The sequence below is a fragment of the Pagrus pagrus genome, assembly GCF_965226575.1.
Source record: "Pagrus pagrus genome assembly, chromosome: 12".
NCBI classification, from domain to species: Eukaryota; Metazoa; Chordata; class Actinopteri; order Spariformes; family Sparidae; genus Pagrus; species Pagrus pagrus.
In genome coordinates, this window is record NC_140196.1 from 31,062,050 (window position 1) to 31,068,049 (window position 6,000).

Here is a 6,000-nt window from a genome sequence, read left to right on the forward strand (position 1 = left end):
CGACCTCCATCAGTGCAGCCTGGACTCAACCACGACAAGAGTCTGAGTTACTCCTGAACTGCTTCTTTTAATTTCCAACATAACTGCTTCACAAGTCCCCGGGAGAGTTGTGAGAGCGTGGAGCGACTTGTATTTAATAAGAACTCACTTCAAAGTCAGATGTTGAATGATGAGACAGTGACAGTGAGTTACAGTGAAGCTTCTGCAGGCTGATCGGACACAGAATGAAACAGAAGATACCATGGACCTCAGAGTAGTGTCAGGCTTACATTTCAGCTTGTGCACGGCACATTAAAGGAATAGTTCACTCAAATTCAGTCATTATCGACTCACCCTCATGCTGATGAGAAGTACGGTGTAGTTTCTTATTCCTCAAAGTGCAGCTGGAGACCCGTGGGGGTACCCTCTGGCAGCAATAATCCATACAACGAGTGTAAATGGTGCCCGAGACGAAAAGGTCCATAAAACTACACAAAAACTTTGTAATATTCCTTCATACTGCTCGTCCGCTGCAATCCAAGCAGGGCCGGCCCTTGGCATAGGCAGTATAGGCGAATGCTAAGGGCGCCGTCATCCACGGGGGGCGCCGCAAACGGGGGAGAAAAAACAACCCAAAACTATTTATTACCAGTGCTATTACTAATATTATTTTGAAATATTATATAAGCCCACAGCAACATAACTTTATAGCAAAGCCTTTTAAATAATGGAGAGGCCTTTTTTCTGGGTTCCTGGCTCGTTGCACTGTACCTGCCCTCTGTGAGGGGGCGGGGGCGAGAGGCGAGTTGCCTGAATCTGACCGGACCGTGACCCAAGAGAGAGATTTATTGATACCGTAGCGGAACCACAATGTCCAAAAGGCTGAAACCATCCGGCGCCCAGGGAAGGAAAAGAAGGAAAGAAGAGGAAGAAACATGTGAAAAAGAAAGAGGTACAGTAACGTCAATGTGAAGCAGTGAATGAAACTAATAGTTTAATGATCGTAGTTACCGTTGTTGGAGCAGAGTGTTAGCTTGCTAGCTTACTTCGGACGATAGTAGCATTGTTTAATAATCAGTAAATAGCTGAGGCGGCGTAAGTTAATGTTACTCCACCTTAAATTCATCAGGGACATTTGGAAAGTTAACGTCAGGCCTGTTCAGGTGTTATTTTAACCTGCTGGCTGTGTTTTCTCTGCTTGTATGTCAGTTAAAATGCTATTAGATTTCCATCCCCTTTATAAATAATAGGGTAGTTGTAAGCTTTTGGTTTATTGTGTCACAGTTCATGTTCGTTAAGGTTTACATCAGTGTTATAGTGTTTTACTGTTAATACTCCATACCTTAGCTTTCCCATATCATTCATATATATATATATACATATAAATTTCACTGCACTTTACTGCTTTTTGCACTCTGGTAGACTGAATTGCATTGCAATGACGATAAAGTTGAATGAATCTCATCGTATTTTTTCATTATTAGTCTATATTAGTCTTATGTATAGCACACACCAAGCATCAGTTTTTTTATTAAAATGTAACATCCAGTGATCACATATACTTCTCTTCTCTCTTCAGATGCACTTTTAAAATATTTCACCACCACCGCCAGTGACACGGCACCAGGTGCTCCTGTCCTCTACCTCAGCACAGCAGAGTGACACGACCCTGCTGACTGGCCATCTCTTCTAACTGACAAAGTTAGAAAGGAGTTAGTTCACAGAGGACCATTTCAAATTTAAAAAAATTACACATTTCCCAAAAACAAAGATGGGAGAAAGTGTCCACATGACTTTTTTTTTACCAGTCTTAGTCAGTGGGGAAGAAATCAAAAGAAGCTGGCTGATGTACTCAAAAAAGAATGATAGCTTGCACTGCTTCTGCTGCAAAAGGTTTCCTCCCAAAGAATACAGACTGTTTTTATTTTGTATGTAAATAGAATATTCTTTAATATGTTTGTGCAATACCTTATTTATATTGTTTTTTTAATGTATCACTTGTTTCTTTCTTCAGTTTTTATTTGGTGTGATATTTTTGACCTAAAAGAAATAAAATCTCGAATACATACATGTAGTTTCTGTGTGAGTGTATGAAAAATGATTGCACCAAACTGGTCAGGACAGGTGTCGTGCCAAAAAGTGATCGTCTGCCAGAATCTGATTTCCGGTGTCGTGCCAAAAAGTGATCGTCTGCCAGAATCTGATTTCCGGCCGCGGGAGCGCGCACAGCAGCCCGTTGAGCGGTAGCGTTTAAACGTCTGGTTTTCTCTGGATGAAACGGTCATAATATGCAGATACACACAACTGTACGTCCGCAATTATAGCAAAGGTATGTGTCTTAGAAAGTTTAACGTTTGTTGTTACGTAATTATCACAACTGTGGCCAAAAGAAGTGGAGTTTGTAGCGAAATCAGGCCTGACAATTACGTGATAGACATGTCCCTATGTGCTTGGTATGTCTGATGCCTGTGTTTAGCCCTGTCTGATGAATTAGACTGTAATGAATGTGATTTATAGGTGTGGATTTTCAATAAAGAAATGATCACTTTTGCAATTATCCTCGTGACTCTGCATTATCTTTTATCTGATCTGGGCTCTACATTTGCTTCCCATGTTTGGATGTGTCTTGTACATCCAATATTCTTGTTTATGCCTACTCTTTGGAGACAAGACTATAAAAGACATGATTCGGGAGGGTTACATAAGCCTATAAAATAACAGTTTTCACCTGCCAAAAACTGATTGAAGGCATAGTAGAGTTACTGAGAGGTTATTTCTGCCTAAATATGACTTGATCTCATTCTTGAGCTTCGTAATATGAAGATCTGAGCTCACAGGACAGCTTGAAATTCTTTTAAAGGACCATTACAACAGAAAATGTGCCTTTTCACCTGCCAAAAAGTGATTGAAGGACATATACAGTTACTGAGAGGTCATTTCTGCCTAAATATGACTTTGATCTCATTCTTAAGCTTCATAATATGAAGATCTGAGCTCACAGGACAGCTTGAAATTCTTTTAAAGGACCATTACAACAGAAAATGGGCCTTTTCACCTGCCAAAAAGTGATTGAAGGCCAAATACAGTTACTCAAATGTTATTTCTGCCTAAATATGACTTGATCTCATTCTTAAGCTTCATAATATGAAGATCTGAGCTCACAGGACAGCTTGAAATTCTTTTAAAGGACCATTACAACAGAAAATGTGCCTTTTCAGCTGCCAAAAAGTGATTGCAGCTCCTTCCTTCTAACCTAACACATTTTCTGCCATAAAATGACTTTAAATCACTGCACTATCAACATTTCAACGACAAGACCTTGTTGCGTGTCTTGGTTAAAACAATGTTCCTACCTTGTGACCATAGAAATACCACTTTGTAAGAATTACTGAAATTCATAAGTTTTGGCATAAAATATATTTATTTTCTACATATATACATACACACACACACACACACACACACACACACACACACATAGATACCTACATATATTTGTTTGTTCGTATGTATGCATCTACATGTTATTTCTGCCTATTTGTTTGTTCGTATGTATGCATCTACATACATAAATGTACATACATACGTACATACAAACTTATCTAGCAATATTAGCTGCAGTTGCTACTTGCATGCTTCACAAATATATTTCCTGCGGCCTCTGCGTGGGTACTTGGCACAGCTTTTATGGTACCAGCTTGGGCAGATGTCACATCCGATCTGAATTTGACAACAGGAAATCAAAAAATTGTAATTAAATTGTTAAGCAATTATGATAATAAACACATAACATAATTTAAATTGGAAAAAAATTAAAAACATTTTATAATGTTTAGGTTTTTTAAATATATATAAATCAGACTTTAGAAAGAAAAATAAAACATAAACAGTTACCCAAAGAGTGTCCCCTTGCTGCTCCCCACAGATATGGCACAGGTCAGTCAAGTCATCTGGCAAAACAAGGTACAACAATAATTTCTCTTAACTATGAGCTATGTTTGTCAGAGTAAATGATAACCTATTATATTCATTATTATAAAAAGGAAGAAAAAAACCCACCTGTATTCTCAAGAAGAGAGACAGCAATGTGCTCTCTCATGGTGTTTACACCCGATCTGGAATTGTCAAACTCCAAAGGGAATCCACCCAAAATGCACTCAGCAAACTGTGAATAAGAGGCACAAGAACGGATTCATTATCATAGTGAACAGTAATCTTACGAGAAGTGTTTGAAAGTTATTAAAGCACCCAATGCCCAAAATTAATTGTAGCATCAGTCTTAGTTAATTAAAGTAACCCAATGCAAGTATGCAATGCGTTTATTGTCTGCTATAATCATTACATCCAGTGTGGGGTACCAGTGTACCAAATAAATTTGTTATTTTGATTATCCAAGAGTTGTACCTTGCTGCTGGAGAAAGAAAATTGCAATTCATTCCAATCCTAACATTAATCGTAATCATGCTATGTACCTTCAATGCGTAGGCCCCACAGGACGTTCCATCCTGTTGAATTGGGTGAGTCATCACGTCACATGCCCATCGGGAAGGATTGAGCCCCATGTGTCTCATGAATGATCTAAAAACACAAATACATATTATCAACATATGCAGTACAAATTGGTCCAGCATTACTTTTACAGTCCTCTGATAAAGTAAACATTTAAAATGTCCACTGCATCAATGACATTACAGTTTTGATAATGCTAAAGTATGAATAGTTTCTTAATGGTTCCAACCATTTTTGATGGTAGAATAAAGCATGACAGTGGAGCATGAGAAAGTAAAAACTTGATTCAAAAGGAAAGGAGAATTACCTTGGACTTGCTACTTAAGAAGACTTAAGAAGATGCATTCATTTTTAGTACAGTACAGGGAAACATACTATTACAACCTTTTACTAACTGTATTTCTCATTTGCATAACAATTGGGATAGGAAAAAAAATAGGATGCAATAAAGTAAGACTTAAGGAAAGGGAGTTTTCTTAACATAGCTGGAAAGGATGATGTAAAATTATGGGCTGAAATAACAGCCTAAGATAGGTCTCTATTATTTAAGTTATGTAGCAGTAGGTGGATCACATATTCACAGCTGTTGACAGGCCTATACTTTTCTCAAAATCTATAACCCTTTCCTTTTATTTGCTAACCTCCACATCTAAGACTTTCCCTAAAGTAGGCTAAATGTATTAACTTATCTATTTAAGTTATTAATGTATCACTAATGTGAAAAAACAATATACTGTACTGACTTGATCTGGCCAGTATTTACAGTAATAGTTTTATTTGTGTCTAATTTACTGTAATCCAAAAATGTTACTTTGTTGTCCATTATTTTTAACCTTTTGTACTTACAGTGCCACCCTAAAAGAATGCAAACTAAATTACCTTGTGATATCCTTGCAGTTATTTACAGCTGTTTTTCTTTCACCCAATGGATCCAGAAAAACTGCTTTTCTCTCAGCTGGTAAGATCACCTACATATAGAGTTAAAATTTAATCAGAATGCTGTAGCTTTGCAGTTCTTCAGCAATAGTATGCAGACTGCATGTGCAGCTGAAGAACATGTGTACATATGCACCAAACCATGTTGAAAAAAATAATTACCACCAGCATCCAGTGATGACCCTTATTCACAATGCCCATGATGTATCTGTACATCTGTGGGACAATCTGTAAGATAACAAATCAAAAGTGCCTAATGTTGATAAAATGTTGTGCTGTATTTATTAGTAAGATAACATGAGGCAATATTGTTTAATACCTTAACCTTGGGTTTCTTTCCCTCCCATATGTTGGTCATTTCAAAGGAGTCCACTGCAAATGCCCTCTCTGTGTTCTCCTCATTATATTTTTTAACAAGGAGGGTCAGATATGCGTTGATAACCTGTGATTTAAAAATAAATGTTTAGAAACATATTTTTTTGTAAAAAATTAAAAGAATTTGATTTGTCTAACTCAAAAGTATGGCCAATAGGGAAAACATTTTCCAAGAAAATAATGTTAACACCTCACCTCACT